General features: G+C 40.7%; 1 protein-coding gene across 1 annotated transcript in view; it reads left to right on the top strand.

Moving 5' to 3' along the window:
- Window positions 1–7,143: 7,143 nt before the first annotated feature.
- The window catches only part of TAFA2 (TAFA chemokine like family member 2), a 509,650-nt gene continuing 494,815 nt past the window's right edge, over window positions 7,144–21,978 (top strand). The window contains exon 1 of the mRNA XM_046010603.1: window positions 7,144–8,631. The gene's annotated coding sequence lies outside the window, so the exon portion shown is untranslated. The remainder of the gene's footprint in view (window positions 8,632–21,978) is intronic.

Raw genomic sequence — 21,978 nt, 5'->3', positions numbered from 1 at the left:
GAGAAAACTTCATATAAGAATCTGGAGAGAGGGGCACCTGGGTGGCTCAGTGGTTTAAGTCGCTGCCTTCGGCTCAGGTCATGATCTCAGGGTCCTGGGATCAAGTCCCACATCAGGCTCTCTGCTCTGAAGGGAGCCTGCTTCCCTCTCACTCTCTGCCTGCCTCTCTGCCTACTTGTGATCTCTCTCTGTCAAATAAATAAATAAAATCTTAAAAAAAAAAAAGAATCTGGAGAGAGTTTGCATGAAGAAATTTCAGAGCTTGAGCTCTCTGGAAATAATTACATCAAAAAAATATGTATAGTGAAAAGTACACTGGACTGGGAACTGGGAGACAAGAGTACTTGTTTATGCTCTTGAACAAAAAAAGAGAATCTAATTATAATTCTGGCTGCCCTCACTTTTTAACTGAATTACTTGAGCAAGTTATTTAACCTCCAAGCCTTAGTTTATAAATCATAAAGTGGGATAATATCTATATTTTGGAAATCTTATAAGAAGAAAGAGGTAAGTTAGTTTTCTTTCTTACTCTTAAACCTGACAGGAAGAATGAGGGTTAGAAGAAATGGTAAATGCCCAGGATTGCTATCAGCATGGCAGAGCCAAGAGATGGACAGTCTGGAGCTGGTAGTATTGGCTGTAGAAGGTTGTGTCACTCCTTCAGTGGATACTGGAGCAGGACTAAATCTGGGTAACTGTTATGAGAATTTCTGAAAGAAGAAGACAGCCAATGAATTCAATGCGGTAAAGTGGTTGAAGACCCTGAACTTCTCACCTCAAGCCAATGGAAATTTTTACTTTTGCTGGAGGAAGGAAACAGTTATTAGGGCAACACCCTCAATTCTGATGATCCCGCCCTCCAATCTATACTGCTGAGACTGGTATGTTCATTGTGTGGACTGCTAATTTCTCACATATCTGGGATGTGTCAATTTCTTTCCAGTTCTATCCTTGCAAGTTGTTCACAATAACTCTGTAGCTACTTACTTGCTGCCTACCTATTTCTAGAAATCGTAAGACCTCAGACAATCGTAATATTCATAACCCCCTTCTGTGAGCAACTAGTAAAATAGGACTGCTGGTTATTGTTGTTTGCTACCGTATACCCCAGAACTAAAATGTCCAAAAGGCCACTATTCATATAATCTACTGTTCAGCTCATTAATAAATGGGTACAGGGATGCCTGGGTGACTCAGTGGGTTAAAGTCTCTGCTTTCAGGCTCAGGTCATGGTCCCAGGGTCCTGGGATGGAGCTCTCTGCTCAGCAGGGAGCCTGCTCCCCCACCCCCCGCCCCCCACGCCTGCCTCTCTGCCTACGTGTGATCTCTGTCTGTCAAATAAACAAATAAAATCTTTAAAATAAATAAATAAATGGGTACAAACTGCAAAGTGCAACCAAGACTGTTTTATTTTTCTCCCAGTGCCTGATGTCTCAGGCTACAGTCTTTTGTGATAACCTCTTGGTCCATAAAACTAATATGTCTTGGACCTGTGAAGTAGTAGATTTGCCTCTCGACTATCACATGATCCCTCTACTTGGATTGCTAGTCTTGGTCACTTCAGCCAGCCTCCCACCTTTAGAATTTTCCAGGCAAGAAGCAGGCACTTCTCTATAATTTCACATTTGCCCCCACTACTGGGGAAACAAATGTTAGATTCTCCCAAGGGTTCTTTTTCTCTCTGGTCTCTGCTGCTCAGCAAGCATCCAGGCAGGCAGAGAGACTAAGAATGCCCACCTCGCCTCATCCCTCCCTGTGGCTGACCTCAGTGTTCACAAGGGAGGAGGACACCTACACCCTAGAGAACTGGGCAAAACACCAGTATCTGAGTTGTCAAAGGGAAGGGCTCTTACTGGGCTCAGCATGAAGCTAATGCTGGATCTCTTCTTTACCTAGTTTCTCTGGCAATGTGGGAAAAAAGGTTTATGTGGTTGTAACTTAAATGAGTTCATTCTAACAACCTAGGGCTTCTAGAGTCTAGGGCTATTTTTCTTTGATCCTTGATTGAGTGTAGCATTGTGGAGAAGTGGAACTACCCGTGCACCCTAGGAACCACTGAAGTTCAGCTGTTGGAGCAAATTGGACTTTAGTTACCATTCTAAAATGAGGCTTAGTGTTAAACTGTGCATGGAAACAGCTGAATGTTGGAAATAGAAACAAGTAGGTGGGGCTCTGGAGGTCAGCAGGACAAGATAGACTTTAAGGAGTACATTTGAGATCCTTGTTTCTGGTGAGTGAGTGAGTGAGTGAGTGAGTGAGTGAGAGTGAGTGAGTGAGTGAGTGAGTGAGTGTGTGTGTGTGTGTGTGTGTGTGTGTGTAGCAATGAAGGCTAATTTCAAAGACCATGTCAGCATTGCTCAAGATTTCCAGAAGTCACTTGAGAATGTAATAGCTAGATGAATGTAATTCATGTGAGCAGTGGGTTGGAAGCTTTAAGTCATTATTATTGGATATTAAAATAAATGTGATCATATGTTATTCCAAAATCTTGTCAGTTGAATATATTGGTTACTCATCCAGCCATCCATGTCTGTAGTTTTACTAGGTGAAACACAGATGTAATAATGTGTGGGATAATTTATAAAATACAAAAATAAAATAAGTCAATTATAAAACAACGTAGTGAGTGTGAAAATGGAGAGAAGTATCAGGTGTTTGGGAGCACATGAGAGAAACAGTTACCACAGTAGAAGGGAATGGCAGGTGATTTCCTAGATGAGCTAATTCTGGTCCTGAGCCTTAATGAGTGGGTTGGAATTAACTAGCTAAGATTATTTACAGATGTGGTGGTACCAACGGTTTCAATCAAGCCCATGTGGGAAATCATTTATGATAGGTATTTTTCATCTCAACTCTTTGGAACATGTTAAGAAATCAGAAAGTAAACAATGTCTTCAAGTAGCCAAAAGAGATGACGTGAGGTCCATGCACCAACAATGAAATCATCTCTGCTGTGTAGAAGTTGCTCGTGATTTCTAGTGGAACAAGTCAGATTTTATAATAGTGTTGATAACTCTGAATTGTAAATTAAAGCCTTGGGATTAATTAATTAAATGGCTGCCTGGAGAGTAGATTAAGTCTTGGAAAATTTGTGCTTCCTAGGGAGAAAGAATTACAGAGACATGTTCCATTGTATTGGTGAAAGCTGTTGGACAGATTGTATCTGATAATGGGAGCAAGTCTGGAGACTTGATAATCTGGCCAGACTGCTAGTTCTTACCCAAGACAGGTGTCTTTTATACTGGGAATACTGTGCTTTCCTTGGGTCTGTCCACAAGACCCACAAGACGGGTGGATGAAGGCACCGTGAGAAATGCTAGCCTTCTGGGATAGTTACTGCACTCAATTGTAAAAATGAAAACAAGTTCTTCCTTTCCCTGTACCAGGCTTTTGAATGTGTTACTGTAGCTCTACCCCGGGGGTGGGGAGGGGGGTGCAGACTTTTTTTTTAACCCCCTGAGTCTGGGCTGGCCTGATGAACTGCTTTGTCAAGGAGATGTAACAAACATGATGCAAGCTAAGACTTGGAAGGTGCTTCCCCTATTGCTACTCTCAGAAGCCTGTGACTCCCACCCTATGAGATAGCCAGGCCGGCCTACAGATGGTAAGAGACACGTGGCCTAGATACTCCCTGGAACTCCAGTTTATAGTCAGCCACTTGTCAGGTGAGTGAGGCACTGGAATGCCCACTGACCACAGACACAGGAGTGAGTCCTGGGGAACTGCCCAGCTGAGCCTCTCTGACCTCAGCCCAAACCGCAAAGCCACAGAAATGTGAATAAATATTTGCTCTTTTTTTAAAATTAAGATTTTGATTTATTTATTTGTCAGAGGGAGAGAGAGAGTACGCGCACAAGCAAGAGGAGTGGCAAGAAGAGGGAGAAATAGATTCCCCATGAGCAAGGAGCCCAATACAGGGCTTGATCCCAGGGTCCTGGGATCATGAGCTGAGCTAAAGGCAGATGCTTAGCTGACTGAGTCACCCAGGCATCCCAGTGAACATTTGTTCTTTAAGTCACTACATTGTGGAGTGGCTTATTCTACTTGCCTACTTCCTACATATAGGACAGTTTTCCCTCCTGGGTTCTTTCTCCCACCATGCCAGGAAGTAGTTCTCTTGCTGTATTTCCACAGTGTCTGTCTGCTTATCTGATCCTTGGTGTCCTGATTACTGAGCACAAAGTATTTGAAGAGTTATTTGTCGTGTTGGGTCCTATGCTAGGTGATGGGGATTCTGAAAGTTAATAACATGCACATGTTACCATAGGTTATATGCAATGGACTCTGGGCTTCCTTCTGTTCACCTAATTAGATGAAAATGCTGAAAAGATGAGCACTATTGAAAAAGAAAAATAAGTGGTTAACACCAAAGAAACAAGACACAAGCACGAGTGAGTGGTTTGTATGAGACACTCCTGTCCACTTGTGCACTAGGAATTAGAACTTTGTGCTCATTTGTCTTAATATCCTAGAGTCTGGCAGAGAACTGGGGAGAACTGGTGCTAATTTTTCTTCTCTTTCCCACCACTTCTTTCTATTCTTATTCATGGACCCAAGTGCCTCAGCTAAGGTGTTCCTGCATCTGGGTCCAAATGATTTTTTATTTCTCTCTAACACAGCAGATGACATGTTTTAGTAATGGTGCTGGGGAGGGTAGAGAAAAATCAAAGCCCAGACCACAGCAAACCAAACTCCAAAACTGTCTTCAGATTTAGGTAGATTTGGTTTGAATCCCAGCTCTGCCATTTCATGATAGTGAAATTAGTCTCAGTTTAAAAAATATGTATAATGATGGTGTATCATCTGTTTTATGGGATGTTACGAGGACTTGAGATGAAGATTTGGGATCACATATGAAAGCCCTGGCAGAAAGGTTAAAGTGCCCCCAAGTGACATTTTAATAATTCCTCAGAATATGAAGAGCTACACACAGTTACAATCAGTGGAGTTCAGCATTCCAAGCAATTACTGTTTACTACGTTCACAGGAGGAAGGGGGCAGTTTAAACAAATAGATAAGAGGCATCGTCTCAAGATTTCTACTAAACTGGGTAGGTATTTGCTACTTGGTTTTGGAGAGAAAACCAAAGATTTGGTTTTAAAGTCTAGAAGGTGCTAGAAATAAGGATACCTTGATCTGAAAACCATTAGGAATTATCTGATACTGACAAGTAGTGCAAATGTTGTGAGAGAATTTCAACATCAGAGGACTCTGGATAAGAAATTCTCTGTTGTATTTTGCAATTAATGTGTACATTTTTCTTTTTACTTTTGTCATATTTTTATAAGAAGACATTGAATTGGGAAAACAAGGATGAAAATGTCAGACTTTTAAAAAAAGATTTTATTTATTTGACAGAGAGATACAAGTAGGCAGAGAGGCAAATAGAGAGGAGGAAACAGGCTCCCCACTGAGTAGAGAGCCTGATGACAAGGGGCTTTATCCCAGGACCCTGAGATCATGACCTAGGTCAAAGGCAGAGGCTTAACCCACTGAGCCAGCCAGGCACTCTGGAAATGTCAGACATTTTAGCAATAAAAATAGTTTTAACAATATGGTGAAATTATAGATTTTCCTATAGCCACACAGGGCTAATTAATTAGAAACTAGAAGGATTATGATGTATGCTTTTTATTTTTTGTGGGGAGGGAAGGCCAATGTTCTAAAGTGATTTTGTAAATGGCTAATTCCTCCCAACACAGAGTCCCAGTTTCCAATGCCATTCCTGCTTGGATTCTATCCCACTACTTAACATAGCAGATACAGAATTACTGTAAGATTTGCAGTGAAACAGTGCCAGTTGTTTTAAAATGAAAACTTTGCTCCCTGGGGGAAATAAGTTGCTAGGTAAGAAGAATGAAATAAAAATCTTTGATACATGACATGAATCTTTTGAAAGAGACCATTTGAGGGTCTGAAATGATTGTCATGTGCTAGGTTGATTCAAATCTACTATAGTGCAATTAGCTAACATAATAAACCCCACATGATTTAGCTTTTGCTTTGTTAGCCTAAGGTATTTTTTTTGGTAAATTCTTCTTTCTTAAGCTTACATTAAGTTAGATTTTTCAAATTAAAATAGAATTACTCCAAAAATTCAGAGTGAATGGTGAATGGGAAGGAAATTAATCATAATGTTAGCATATATTTTATAATTCAAACATACAGAAATGTTTTGAAAGCAAACTTTCAAATGGTAAATTCACAAGATCTAAATATTAAAGTTACTAATGGGACCTCTCTTGAACTTCAGCAAAGTAACAAAACATTATAAAATCTGGGACACGCTGACCTAAATTACTTCATGCCTTTTAGATATAAAATGTTGGCATTTCAAAGCACGTTAACATATAAAACATATATTCCACATTTGTTTGTATATATGGTGACTAGTGTTACTTTGATTTTATAGCTGGTGGAAGGAGCATGTGATACCTAGTTTGTCAAAGGTTTCAGTGAATTGGAGCTATAAAAGCACAAAACTTTAGAGCTGGAAGGAATTTAGTCACCTTGGAAATTACCAGTCCGTTGAGTAAGAGGTATACATATTGGCTCCAAAACAAAATCTTTGAGATATCCTTACTTTGTAAGGGACTTGTAAGATTTCACGGATTAGCATCCTATTTTTTTGCTTCAGTTTTTTTCTAAATCTATTATCACTACTTATGTTTTAAAAATAATGTTCTAATCATTAGATTAAGGTTCTGCTCATGACCAAACTTGATCAAAGTGAGCCTAGGAAGACCCTTCCTTTGAGATCATATGCATACAGCTTAAACCAACACCCAATTTGACCAAACCTGTAAGGACATGAACTTCCAGGGTCTTTGCTGTTAAATTTCTGTAAATATCAGGACGTTCCTTTAGTAAGGACTCTGCTTGCATAGGATGGCTCTGCAAATCCTCTTTCTAAATCCATTAGAGGTTGGAATTTGTAAAAATGCAAAATTCTTCCGAAACCAGATACCGGTTTCTTTTTCTTTGTGGAGAAACTGGAGTCCTACTTACCTCCAGTCAAGTTCTCTAACACGATTCTCCCTCTAGAGGGAGACATAGTCCAGCATTTATACCGATTGCCGCCCTCTCATCTTTTACTGTCTCTTCCTTTTTCTGCAGGACCGCAGTTTGCTCTTAGCAGCATCCGAGAACAGGCTATTGGGAGAGACGGAGGGAGGCGACGTAACCGGGTCCTGCTATCCCATTTTACTGCTTCACTCACCCTGGAGTGTCGGGACCTATTTTTTCCCTGCGTACTCCTTGCATTATACAAGAAGGCCCTCACTCCGTACTCCCGGGACGCCCGGCTGGTTGGAATAAAGGGTCTGGGCGGAACAGGGGGTTCTGCCCTTTACGGTGACTTTCTAAAAGACACCACCGGTGTCTTTTGCCAGTGCAGCGCCTGGGGAGAGAGGCGGAGAGGAGGTTTGGATTACTAAACCCATTACTTTTTTTTCCCCCCTTCTGGTCATCCGGTTTTTTTTTCCCGGGTCCCCTCCTCCGCCCCTTCTCTCTTTTCCTCCCGCCTTTAGCGAAGTGAGACAGGCAACACCTGCTCGCTTGTGTTCGATTTTGGAACTCGCACCTTCTAGGTGGTGACGGTGGCAGCGTCTGGGGACAGGGGACAGCGGCGGATTTCCCTTCCTTCCAGCCCACGATGCCTAGGGGGCCAGCGGCTGGGCTGCGTGGGGCTCTGCCCGAAGCACTTCGAGGCGGGATTGAGGGGCTGCAGCTGGCTAGGGGTTGCTGCTAAGTGGACCGGGCGCCAAGTCTCGGAAAAGGCAGCAGCTGGGGCCAAGGTGCTAAAAGCGGGAACAAGGGGCACCTGATCCGAGGAAGCTGGCGTCTTGAGGGCGGAGGACGGCCGAGCGCAGAGCCTCCCCTCCTTGCTGCCCCGAACCTCCCCTGCGACTCCTCCACGTTGGAGACCTGGGACCTGCGAGAGCCGGGGAACGGGAGAAGTACGTGGCAGAGACTGCTTTCCTGAAGGTGAATCGTTCGTCCAATTGCCTTTCCCCAGAGAGCCAAAGGGAGGGCGGGAGAGGGGGCCGGAGGATGTGTGTGTGTGCGTGAGAGGGGGAGACGACGGGAGGCGAGAGGAAAAGTCTTGACTCGGCGTTCAAAGCAAACAAATCAGATATGGAGTAAGGCAGGTAATTGCTGCAAGACCGCCTCGATTCTCGCAGTCTGGGGAGCCGAGCGCACCCCGTGCCTCCGACGAGGACCGCGGGCGACCGCGGGCGCAGGCCAGGGCTGCGGGACTTCGGCTTTGCCTCGGTGAACACATCTTTTGGTTACTTTGACACCGTGGAATAGAGAGCAGGGGAAAGAGTCGAGGCTCGGGCGCTCCGCCTTGCACCCGCTCTCAGGGGACTCCAGTTTGGATGTCAAGAGATTCCTGAACCCTCTTCGCGATCGCAGGAGGAAACACGCGCGCGCACACACGCGCGCTCAGGGCCCCACTCACACGCCCTCCACGAGCACACACCGCCAGACTTGGGTTCCCTATGCCCCAGAACGGCGACGGCGGATTGGCATCTCGGAAGCGATGCAAGCGCGATAAGGCTGGCGCCGGCCCGCGAAAACTGCAGGACCATCGCTAGGTGTTGCCGCCACCAGGAAGCCGGGCTGCAGGTAGGTGCGAGCCGCGTCTCCCGCCCCCCGCCGGCGCTGGGGACCCGGCGGCAGCTGAAGGACCCGCGGCGCCGAAGCCCTCCCCTCCTCGGGGGTCGGGGGCCGTAGGGGGCACGCCCCGGGACGGCGCGAGGTGAGAGCAGGTGCTGGCGGGGCGCCCGGCTTCTCCCTCGCGGGCGGTCGGAGTAGGGGTGGGGGTAGAGGGACGCGGAGAGGGGATCCAGCACGCGGAGGAGGCTCCGGGAGCGGTGCCCTCCCTCCCTGCCCCATTTCTCCCTACACGGCGAGCGACCCGGGCGAGGATTGCAGTGGGTTTTAATTCCGTTCCCCAACCGACCCAATCCCGCTCGGTAACCATTTTGGACTCGTGGAGAGTTGGGGGTCGCGTTCAAGAGAGGATCGCTGGGATGTGTCAGGTCGCCTTTCTGAAATCCCTACTTTCTGTCCACTTCTGATTAGTTAATTCTCGGGCCTGTCTGCAGAGGGTGGGCGTTTCAGGGAGGCCGTTCATTTCCCCACCTCTAACTATTTTCATGAAGAATCATCACGGTAAGTTCCGGAGCCTCATTTATTTAAAGATTTACTTCGATTTGGGAACGGACACTTCATGACTGAATGAAATAAAGCTTTAGTGAGGGATTCTCCAGGAGAGGTTTAGGAAAAGGATCATTTTACGAACAGCGTTCAGAAAAGAACAGCTTGGAGAAAGGAATGGTGGTTTGTTTGTTTGTTTGTTTTTCCTTCCTAATATTTGCCTCCCAAATCTTGTTAAGGGCACACGGCTTTTCCACCCCTCTGCTTTGCTGTCCCTTCTCCCCTTCTATTCCAAAAGGCTAGGTTCCTGCCAAGAGCTGTTTTCTTTAGGCTACTGATATGCACTGGCCAGTGGGGGAACATGTTATTTCCAGAAACGGCCTTTGCTAGGGAAAGTTTGATATCCGTCGCCGTATTTCTCCTAGAACTGCGGACTGAGCTATCTAGTCTCTACTTGAAAAGGAGGGGCTGTGGGAGTTTGCTGAGCCCCCGGGTAGACGCGACGCTTTCCTATTCAGTATTCCACTTCCTGACGGAGTGTTAACCGCCTCCAGCGTTTGGAATCAGATGTGTACGTACTATAGTGGCTAGCGAGCCGCTCTTCCCCGTGAGTTGGCTTGACTGGCTTGTGGCAGTAAGACAGAAAAGAGCAAGACTCTCCGTTTGATGAGTGTTAAATCCCTTCTTGGATTTTGCAAAAATCATTTTTGAAAAAACAAAACAAAAAACCCTATATACATCCTTCGGTCTGAAAAGTACCCCCATAGCAGTTAGTGCAGAAGGGTCCTTCCCTCAGGGCGGGATGAAGTCCAGTGATTATTGACTGGATGATAATTATCTGGTTCCTGTCTTCCCAACTAGATTGTTTGAGACATCAGTAATCAGACTGTTATCAATTAACACTTTAATATTGCTCTACTAGGCAATGTAACTTAAGACAAATGAGTAACTTAAGATTTTTATGTAAAGGTGCTAAATGGCAATAACTAGCAAAGGAGATTGGAAACACCTCTAAAGCCCTTAAAAAAAACAGAGCATTAAGACTATTTGTATTTATTCCAGCCTTTCCATGTTAGCACATGTATTCTTGGACTGGTGAATCTCTTACAGTTTCAAATTTAGTGCCCAATATCCTTAAAAACGATCAGATGTGTTTATGTGTTTTTCTCTTTTCCTACTTTATCTGTTCTGGATCTCATCCTGAGTCCGTTGTTTGCATTTTGACCATTTTAGAGCCTTAATTTTTAAAGCCAGTAGCCATTAAAAGGCCACCAGTAACCACACTAGAGCTTATTTTATTCTTACTTTCTTAATTTTTGGTGAAAAAACTGGATTACAATATTTATAGGTATAATACTATGAGAGCAGAACCACTACCAACTGAATGCTTAGGCACAGTGACTCTTGCGAGGAAGAACACAGTTTTAGTGAGTTGTTTTATTTAAGTTAGGCACTTTTGGAGACTAAAATCTTGACTTGTTTCTTGCCCTTTAATAAAATTATGTAGTTGAGAATATTTGAACTTACGTATTTATCCATAATGCTATGATGATGCCTCTTTAAGAAGAACCAAAGACCTTGATATTAAAGCCAACACCTATAATGTACAAGTTGTGCCAAAGGGGAATCTAAGGTTCCTAAGTATGTGTGATTTCTGAATCTGAAAAATGTTAGCCATTTTAACAGTGATACATGGAAAATGAAGATTCATGGAAATGCCCATGGATCTGTGACCAAAAAAGTCCATATTGCTTAGAGAATGCAATAGAGTATTTACTAACCACCAAGTTATAAAATGTGATGACACAGCTGTAAAAAGATCTGTTTTCAGACATGGCCACATTTCCTTTATAAAAAATTTATAGGGATGAACCTTAAGGGGTAATAAAAGATTTTATAAAAATTATTTTGTATATTATTAAAAAGTTTTAGTGGTCCTGGATCTAATCTCTTCGATATCTCATTTTAATGATGATCCTTTGACAAGACGTTTTTGAATATTGAAATGCTGAAAGTGCATTTTAGGGTTGATTTACCATTATTGCCAGTATGGATTAACCTATACATGTAGGATAAGATGGGCCTTTGCAGCATTTTCCAGGCATTATTGTGGGCTGTAGTAAAAGGTATTGTCAGAGTCTGCCGAAGTTCAGCTGGGACTGCAAACGGATGACCATTTGCCTGTCTGGTGTATGTCCCAAACTAGGAGTGTTCCAGAGTGTCATCAGCTACTTCTAATAGATTCGAGAAGATGAAACAACAGTGCAGACAGTTCAGTACTCCCGCTTTTACTTCTCCAGTATTTTATTAGGGATGCCTCATTAAGTCGTATTATTCTGCAGCTGTTTTGTTCATTGAAGATTCAAGTAAAAATAAAGAACTTGACTGTGCAATGCAGTTTTGTTTTCTTGGTGAAAAACCCTAAGTTGGAGTAAAATAAGCATCTAACATCGTCCCCTCTGATCTGTACCTGACATTTACACATGCAATTCATCAACTTGTCCTTAGTAATGCTCCATCAAAACAAAGAGCAGACATGCATTCCTACAGGCTGCTGCTAGATAGGGAGGCCAAACTACTTAAATCAGCTTCATATCTGGTCTCCATACTTCCACAGTATTTGACGTGATTTATCTTGCTTACAACCCATTGATTTTTTTTTAAGTGCTATATAATATGGTGCATTTGCCATTTTGTTCCTAAAATTCTTTGGTTAACTTTATTTTGAACTACTTGAAGCATATTGAATTAGAGCACTAGAAGAACAGGAATAATTTCATAAGGAAGTTACCATAAGTCTTTTTAGAAACAAGTTTTACTTTAGATTTGGAGCATAGTCTGAAACAGGGGAGATGGAAAGGTGGGCCCAGCAAACAGAATCAGAAGTTCATTTTTATTTTTTAGCTGTCATTGACCACTGCTTTATTTAGTCATTTTTAAGAAGTCTGATTTATTCATTTGGCACTGTGATTCAGGTGTCCTTGCCAATGAACTATAACAAGTCTTGTTTTCTACTTATTTTCAACAGAAATTTAACAGGTATGGTTGGACCTGTTGGAATGTGAAGAAAAGCAGTATTTAAATCTAAATTTCTGTGTTATCTGCTTAATCTCTCTCTCTATATGTATATCCGTATGCATTAGTATGTATGCTTTTAATGGCACCCATTTGGAATACTGGCTTTATGTTGAAGAAAGAATGACTTTCAAAACAGTCTACATTTTTCACTTTTTTACATGATTTGACTTATAGTGCAACTGTACCTATGGTTTAACATACGGTTTATGATTGAGTTTTACTGTTTAAATCACTGTTGCATGTAGTGTATTTTTCTCTTTAGTTTTTCTTCTGGAGATATTTTTGTTAGGGGACACATGCAAAAAAAACTTCATCTTTATCCTTCATGTAGAGGCGCTTGGGATGTGTTTATTGACCCTATGACTGAGAATTTCAACACATTTAAAACACTGAATATATTTGTATGCCATCTTTATTAGATATGCCTGTCCACAGTTAAACCGTGCACTACATTAGAGCATACTACTCTGTTTTACAAATGGTATCTATAAATTTCCCAGAAACATCTTGATATATTTGAAATTTGTTAGATTTCCAAAACCCACCCACTTCCAAGGTGTATACCACATGTATATGTTGGAGCTCATCCTGCGCTGTGATGATAGGGAAGCTAGTCACTGGAATCAGTGAAATTCCCACCTATTTAGGCAATTGATTGATATTGCCATTGGAAACTAGAAGACCTTCAGGTAACTTTTTGATTCAGGTGAAAACAATATATAAGTTACAAGGAGACTATTCCATTTTGTTCACAGTGATCCATATGGGGTATGAGACATAACTAAGGAATCAGAATTATGCTTCTATTAGATGAAGTCCTTTTAATCACTTCAGTTTCCCAAATTATTCCACAGGAGCTGTAATTGTTTTATGATTTCCCCTGAATGGCTGGTTAGCAAAGGTACATCCCCCTTTCCTTTAGCTATAGCACAAACATACTCATTTAATTCAACTTATATTTATATTGTTTTATACAGTAAATTTTTGAAATTCTTGAGAGTGGTTGGTTATTGTGATGATGTTGCATTCTTAAAATTACAGCACTGGGCTGAATTTAGTATGTTGACAAAATGGGGACAAGCAGACAAACAAGTCTCCTTTGCTCTTTTATCTTTGTTATGTATAACTAACTCTTTACAGAAAGCTTGGAGAGTGCATAGTTTTTAATGAATGCAAGGTTAGTTTCACTAAATATTTTTGTTTCTTTTTCATTTCTTTCTTCTTCTTTCTTTCTTTCTTTTTTTTTTTTTTTTTTTTTTTTTTTGCTATGAAGCAGTCCCTTATAATTGCATGCATGTGAATGGGCAACTGTGTTGACCTTTAAAGGTCATGCAAAAATTTTAAAGCTTTCAATTTACGGAGTTAATTGCCTATGGCCTCCTGTTGCTGCATATGGAGCTTTCTGCTGAGTTTAATAATACAGCATAACACTTTGGTTTTCTGTGGTGGCTTATGCAGCTTCTATAAGGAAACTATGAAAGTATTGGTAGTAAGCACTACGACAGAAGATTTTTGGAAAAGCGTATTTGTGTTTTGCAATTAAAATTTTCAAGTCTGAATGGCCTGGGCCACAAGGAGACAGATTCTTTCTGGTACCAAAAAAACCTGATCTTTCAGACTTATTAACTATATGTACAAAACTATGCCTTGGTTTTATTTGATTTTTGGGTCCATTTATCATTCACATCCTTCTTAGAGATTCCATTGAGAATTGTATTTAAATATTGGAGGACCTTAATGTGCTTGCTCTGCGATTAAAAAGACTAGGTGAGGAAAATCAGGCTGGATTATTTGTCCCAGTCTTTTCCTTATCTTCGTAGTCTTTGTCCTTATGGAGTAAGCAAAAGCAGGCAACTGGAAAAGGGGTATGCGGTCGTAGGAAACTTAGTAACAAAAGTTCAACCTAGTAATAAAACACAGAGACTTTTGTTAGAATATATTCTCCCAGAGGGCAGGCCTTCTATAGCTCTAAAATTTGGTCTACTGGAACAATGGAGCTGTATATACTGATGGAGTAAATTTGTGATAACCCAGATAAATCAAGAATTCAGACACGGTCGATTCAGACCATAGGAGGAAAACAGTCTGTACACTTACGTTTCTTATTTGCATTAGTTTATGGGCAGTTCCAAATGTATTCGAGGTGGAAGAAACGGGTTAATGTGACCATTTCCTTCTTAGTTTAGTTCTACCTTGTTATAGGGGAGTAGCACACTCACATTTGTTGGTGCTGGCAAGTGCAGCAAATTCCTCCTTAGACTGGCCGTCAGACAAGAGCAGCAGTGACCTGGTCCTGCTTTGATTCTGTTTTCTACAGAAAGTCAAGTTGAATTGAGTGAAACTGCTCTAACTTTAGTTCTTTTATGGTATATAATGAGAATGGAGGTGGATGATCCACCTTTCAGTCAGGCAATCCAAAGGCCAACAGGAGAATGCAAGGGCGTTGCAATCTTGTACTTCATAAAACGGGCCCCATTTGGGGGCAGCTTTAAGTTCAAGGAAAATTTCTAACGATTTTTTTTTTTTTTTAGCTTTAGTTCTTGAAATGTTCTATCACAGTAGTTTCCTGCTAAGATACATGTATTTAGCTTTATTGCAAACTCCTTTTAGATTGATTGTTGGTATGTTTATAAATATACCAGAATTGGGTCAAAATTTAGATTTTGCTATTTGAAGATACTTTTTCTCATCGTATCATTTGTTGAGTGGTTAAAATTCATTGGCTTGCGTTTTGGTTAGTGGATATATTTTGAAAATGACTATTATAAAACCAATGTAGGGCAGTGATGAGAGTTCTGGAGATGCTTCTGTAGCTCTACCGAATAGTTAATAATAAATGACCTGTAGCCACAAGGACATCGCTTCGTTTCTCTGTGACTCAGTTTCTCGGCAATGTGTTTTTCAGTCAAGTTTGCAAGACAATTAAAAATGTAATTCCCATCCCACATGTCCAGAATTACCAAGCATCATGGTGTGGGAGATATAAGAGTACTGCAGGACATAACTTTTAGTTAGGAAGTCAGACATCTAGCACATGGTTCCTGGAACGCTGGCAAGTGTTCCCTAAGTGCTTTTCAGTAAATGGTCTGTGACAGTTGTTCAGCTTTATCAGATTGGGATGATGGGGTGCCTTCAGCTTGGGTCATAATCCCAGGGTCCTGGTGAGGACCCCCCACCCCCATCGGGCTCCCTGCTCAGCGAGGAGCCTGCTTCTCCCTCTGCCCTTCCCCCCTGCATGTGTGTGCACGTGCTCTCTCTCTCTGTCAAATACATAAATCTTTTTCTTTTTAAATATTTATTTAACAGACAGAAATCACAACTAGGCAGAGAGGCAGGCAGAGAGAGAGGAGGAAGCAGGCTCCCTGCTGGGCAGAGAGCCCGATGCGGGGCTCGATTCCAGGACCCTGGGAACATGACCTGAGCCGAAGGCAGAGGCTTTAACCCACTGAGCCACCCAGGCGCCCCCACAAATAAAATCTTAAAAAAAAAAATTGGGATGATGATGATTATGGTAAGGACCAAAGACTCTAGATGTGGGTACATAGAATTGAATCAGATGAAATCTCCTAATTCAGTGTAGCCATTTTGCCTAGTTTACATGATGCTGTTTTGCTGCAAACCAAGTTGGGATAGGCCATGAGTCTTAGGCTTGTTAGGATTACATGTATTCTCTCTGCTGCCAGTTTTCACAGTCACTGACTGTGAAATTTTTTTTTTTTATGAACCCAAATAAAGCTGGGCTAGCAAATGAATAATCTTCATATACTTGTTGGTAGTTTTTGTTTTTTTAAAGATTTTATTTATTTATTTATTTAAAGATTTTATTTATTTATTTGACAGACAGAGATCACAAGTAGGCAGAGAGGCAGGCAGAGAGAGAGGAGGAAGCAGGCTCCCCGCGGAGCAGAAAGCCCGATGCGGGGCTCGATCCCAGGACCCTGAGATCATGACCTGAGCCGAAGGCAGAGGCTTAACCCACTGAGCCACCCAGGTGCCCCTGTTGGTAGTTTGGTAGTTTTTTTTTAAAAGATTTTATTTATTTGTCAGAGAGAGAGAATGCACAAGCAGGGGGAGCAGCAGGTAGAGGAAGAAGCAGACTCCCGGCTGAGCAGGGATCCTGATGCGGGACTTGATCCCAGGATGCTGGGATCATGTCCAGAGCTGAAGGCTGACACTTAACTGAGCCACCCAGACGTCCCTACTTGTTGGTAATTAAAAACATGCATTCAAAATCTGTGTATGAATTTTTGAGAATTTGTAATTCTGGAAAAGCTCCTTCAGTCAGTAAGTATTGAGCACACTCTAGGTGCTTGGGGGTATGTTGGTAAAGAAAAAAGACAAAGGTACTTGCCCTCATAGAATTTACCATTACAGTATATTCAGGTTTTGAAATGAATCTGGAGGAATGATTCAACAATGTATTTTGCTGTGTCTGCTCTTGCTATTAATTCTTATTTATAACTGTGAAATAACTGTTCTGAAAAGAAATAGTTAAAATAGTTAAAATGTTAGAATCAGAATGAATTGTGTAGAAAAATATGTATTGTTTAAAGATGTATTTATTTAAGGTGAGGTACTAAGTAATTTGATGCATTCATTACATCTGGCTCACAAGGTCTATGATCAAACTGAGGATGGTATAACTATAGCTCCTTTTCCTGAATGACAAATGAAAGAATAAATGCAGGTAGATTGAATGATTTGAGATCGATAAAGGGTCGAAATTCAAAAACCTAGAGGGGTCCGGCTGGGAATGTGAATGAGTGAAGCAGAACAAATGGAATATAACAAATGACAAGGGACACTTAGCCTCAGCTACAGTGATGGGGAGACTGTAGGGAGTGGTGGAGATTGTGGTCAGCATCACAGTGGGACAGCTGAACCTTGGCTTCATTTGTTGCCATGCTCGAATGTGGGTCTGGTGTTGCCAGATTTTCTGATTTGTAGAAGAGAATTAGATACACAGATATTTTTTAAATGTGAAAGTTCCAGATTTATAAATGAAGTGAATGAATTCAAATTTGAAATACTGTGTTGGCTAACAGGTATGTTTGTAGGTCATATGCAGGAGAAGGGGCATGAAGGTGCCACTGTTGACAGATGGATGAGAGAGGACAGCTAGTTAAGGAGATAATCGTGTGCTGGCCCACTGTCATTTCTACCCATAATCCTCTAACCCCACCTGCATTTGGAGCCAGGGTTATTCCCAGTTAAGGGCTCTGAGAGAGGAACTGAATGATGATGAAGGGTGGTTCATTCTCACCCCTGCATTTAATTTGCTTTCTTCTTTTTGACGTGGCGCACCATTGATGCTGAGCTCACCTTGAAGTTGGTAGTATCTTGAAGGGCTTAAGGGATGTGCTGAGAATGCACAAGTTTAAATTGATGCCAAATATTTGGAACAGGCTCTATAATTCTGTGAAGCCTTATTTTAGGTCAGTGCTTGTTAAACTTGCATTGCACACAAATCATCTGGGAGAAATTTGCTAAAATGCAGGTTCTGGGGTGGGGGCTGAGATTCTGCCTAACAAGTCTCCTAAGTGAAGCTGTTGGTATTGGCCCATGGACTACAGTTAGCATTGCAAGGTTTTAGAGAGCTCTTCACCACTGAATTTTATTCCATGCGTGTAGCCAGGTGGGAGGCCTCCCACTCTTACTCTCTGACAGGTTTCTCCCTGTAGTGAGCAGCCTAAACCTGGCCACTGACTCAAAACACTTGCCTCAAAGGCTTTCTAATCTGAGCTTGGAATTTATAAGCATTTGCTTTATTTACTAGCCTTCTATTTAGAGACTATATTTTACACCAAAGAATAAATCAGAAATTGTCTGTTTTTCACATACTAAGGCAAGTTTGGCTTACTTCCTATAGTTTAAAGAAGTAGGTGTATTTCTCTACTATAGCATTGTATTATACATGGGTGTATTCTAGCGTACAAGGTCAATTTTAGCCCTACAAATCATTTCTGGAATTTCAACAGTAGTTACTTCCTCTTAGGGCTTAAATGTCAAAATTTTGTTTTGATTTTTGTTCTATTTGAGTAGTTTTTTGAATAGGTGAGAAGATGGACTTAAAAGTGATGGTTTTGTGTATTTACGGAGTGTACCACATTTTTTTTTTTAAAGATTTTATTTATTTATTTGACAGAGATCACAAGTAGGCAGAGAGGCAGGAAGAGAGAGAGGAAGGGAAACAGGCTCTCCACCAAGCAGAGCACCCAATTCGGGGCTCGATTTCAGGACCCCGAGATCATGACCTGAGCAAAGGCTTTAACCCACTGAGCCACCCAGGCGCCCCTGGAGCATACCACTTTTAAGTGAATCTCTTTTTTGTTTTTGCTCTGCTGATCTTATATACTTTCCAAAAGTGGTCTCTTTACGATTGAAGACATAATAACTTATTATTTAGGGACTTTGACTTTAGATATATTTTTTTTCCCCCTAAATTGATATTACTAATGCCAGAGGTGTCCTAGCTCATTCTACCAGCTATTCTACTGAGGTCTGACCTGGACATATCACAAGTTCAGTTCACTGGGCAGAATATTTGGTTGTCAGTTTTTTTTCCCCCTTCAAGATTTATTTATTTATTTATTTAGAGAACACATGAGTTGGGGGAGGGGCAGAGGATGAGAAATCCTCAAGCTTACTTGCTGTTGAGCGGAGAGTCTGATGTGAGGACCCTGAGAAAACGACATGGGTGGAAATCAAGAGTTGGCCACTTAACCCACAAAACCACTTTTGTTGTCAATTATAGCAATGCCCTGGAAATTCTTAAATTTTCTTAAGCTGATATATTAATTATAAACTGAGATTCAATTTAGATATGTGAGTCTGAGGGAAAGAAGCAATTCATTTTCTTGCAAGTTGTATGATAAATACAATTTGCTGTAGTAATGCTATTATTTCATACTCAATTTCTCTTACGTGCTTAGAAGTTTCTATCGTATAAAATACCTTTGCTTATAGTGGAGTCATGATATGAATTTTACTGAGTCCCTTAGACTGTAAGCTCTATGAGGCAGAACCATGTGTGTCATGTTTCTGTTGATTCCCAGCTCTTAGCATAATCTCTAGTACATAATAGGTACTTAATTAACATTCAATGGGAAGATGATTAATAGTTCATATTGATGGAATGTCTTTTTGTATGTTTCTTCAGTGTGCGAGGAAATACTCTGTGAAGAATTGTTATTTATTCTAATTGAGTGTGTGTGTGAAAAAGAGATTAGCCATTTATTTTGACCTACGCTTTCTATCTCTAACCTGAAAGATACTTTAGTACTAAAAAAATACCTCCATTTTAAGCAAATTATAAAGGACAAAAACAAGTTGACAGATATTTCCATTCTTTCCACAATTTACTGTAACCTGGAGGTTTAGAGGCTATGTATGCTTGTGATTCCACTGTTGTATAAATTTAAAAATATTTGTCAATGTCAACTTCAAGTGTTAATCACATATGGAGTATATTTTGATTGCTCTTGTCAGTGACTTGACTCATCATTCATTAGGGAATTTAAAGCCGTTTATTCTTATCTACATAATTACCATTTTCATAATTTATCTTGAACCAGATTTGCTTTTATCACCTTCAGGAACTCTATTGACTGTGATACCATTGTTCTTGGCTTCAATGATATTGAAAACTATTAGTATTCTAATTTTAAATACAATTTAGTATGAATAGTATACATTCAAGGATTTATTGATTTTTTTCACTTTATTCCTTCTGTGTTAAGTAAAACTTTCAAACTCTTGCTGCCATGGAAGTTTTCACAAAATTAAAGCGCTTTCACTATATTATTAAGGAAACATAGGTAGATTACAAAACCAAAAAAGCCAACTTCTTAGATTATTAAAAACTTTAATTTGAATTTTTTACATTGCCTCTATTTTAAAAGATTGCACTAAATTTTATATATCAGTATATACATACATACACACATAAACTATATACTTAAAAAGTTTCTCAGAGCGCTTGAATATGATGTCTTTACTCTTTGAAGTGTTTTTGGAACTCTTCAACATGTCAAAAGACAGGCTTTAAATCAAGTGGATCTGGTTTTCCCCCGTATTATCCCCAAACATTGATGCTTGAGTAATAGTGGACAACCTTTAGGTTAATGGAGTGAGGGTTCCTGTGGAACTTACTGAAAAAGAGATCTATCCCTTATCCCTGCCTCAATCCCAAATATGAGATTAATGAAAAACTTAGGTCTGGTGTAGCGCTGAAGGATTTTCAAAATCAGTAAGTAGAACGAAAATCAAGCTTGTTGGTGAATTTTACCTTGGAGCAAAGTCCATGTTAACAGTCAACCCTTGCACCTTGAGGTTTTGAACTGTGTGGGTCCACTTACGTGTGTGTGTGTGTGTTTTTCTGTTTTTGATAAATAGAATGCTGTAAGTCCTTTTCCTTAACATTTTTTCTCTAGCTTACTTAATTGTAGGAATACAGTATGTAATACATACAACATAGGAAATATGTGCTAGTTGACTATTGGTGTTACAGGTAAGACTTTTGGTCAATAGCAGTTAAATTTTGGGGGGAGTCAAAAGTTCTATACAGATTTTTACCTGTGCTGGGGGTTGGCGCCCCTAACGCCCATGTTGTTCAAGGATGGTCCTACTTTTAGGAAGAGTGGGTGAGCTATGGTTTTCCTTGCCTTGTATCTTTTCCCAGCAGCTGATTACACACAACTTTTAGGTGGACTTAGGAGCTCATGGTTAATGTTTTACTTTATATTGTGACATCTGCTTCCAGTTCACTAGGTAGATAGTATGGCAGAGTGGAGCAAAATGAAAGATGCAGATTGAATAACTGGCAGTCAGAGATCAAGAAGGTGGCAGGGTTAGCATTTTGTGGGACATAAAGGGGAAGAGGAATTAGGTAAGGAGCCAGATGGAGTGAAAGGGAGAAAATAGAGGTCAGAAGGGAAGTTTATTCTAGTTAGACTTTTTATACAAATAAAAGGAAATCCTTAACCTTGGAGAGAGGTAAGAAGTTAGACAAAGAATGAAGAAATCCATCACAATTCTTGGGTAACAAAGAGGTAAAATGGCAATGAACTGAAGTAAGACTGTAGGGGAGAGAAAAATGCATTGTGCCAAACCAGATTTTCTCTTCAGTCTTGCAAAGACTCTATCAGGAATATGACATTTCTGTTAAGGCTTTTTACCAAATTAAAAGTCCGAAAGAATGGGTCTAGTTCTGGCTCTGCCACCAGATAGTTGTTAATTCTAAAAAAATGTTGTTGAATATTTTCGTCGTCAGTTTTCTTCCACTGAACCACCCAGGTGCCCTTTTGTCATCAGTTTTCTTATTGGTAAATGAGATGATTACGTTTAATGATTGCTTAAGTTCCTCCAAGCTCTGTAGGTCAGTGACGACCATAGATCATCCTTCTAAACTTCAATTCTGTCACAAGAATATGTCTTGAATGCTGTCCTATCTGCTGTTTTGCTACACTGGAATTCTTGAAGTCAAGGACTGTGTCTTGCTCTTCACCTTGTGCTACCCAAGTCTAACCTAGGACATACTCAGGCATTTAATAGGTGTTTTATTAATTGATACTTAATTTTCATTATAAAATTCTAAATTATTTTCATCTTTCTTTTCTATAATAAATGATAAAGTTCCAGAGGCATAAATGATTGCATTTGCATATTAATGTTGTATTGCTTACAAAACTTTCTCATGCATGTGATTTCATTTGATTTTGTAAAATGGCTGTGAGT

Source organism: Meles meles, chromosome 7 (genome assembly GCF_922984935.1).
Source record: "Meles meles chromosome 7, mMelMel3.1 paternal haplotype, whole genome shotgun sequence".
Taxonomy (NCBI): Eukaryota; Metazoa; Chordata; class Mammalia; order Carnivora; family Mustelidae; genus Meles; species Meles meles.
The sequence above is the reverse complement of the archived record's forward strand: the minus strand, read 5'-3'. Positions and strand labels throughout refer to the sequence as shown.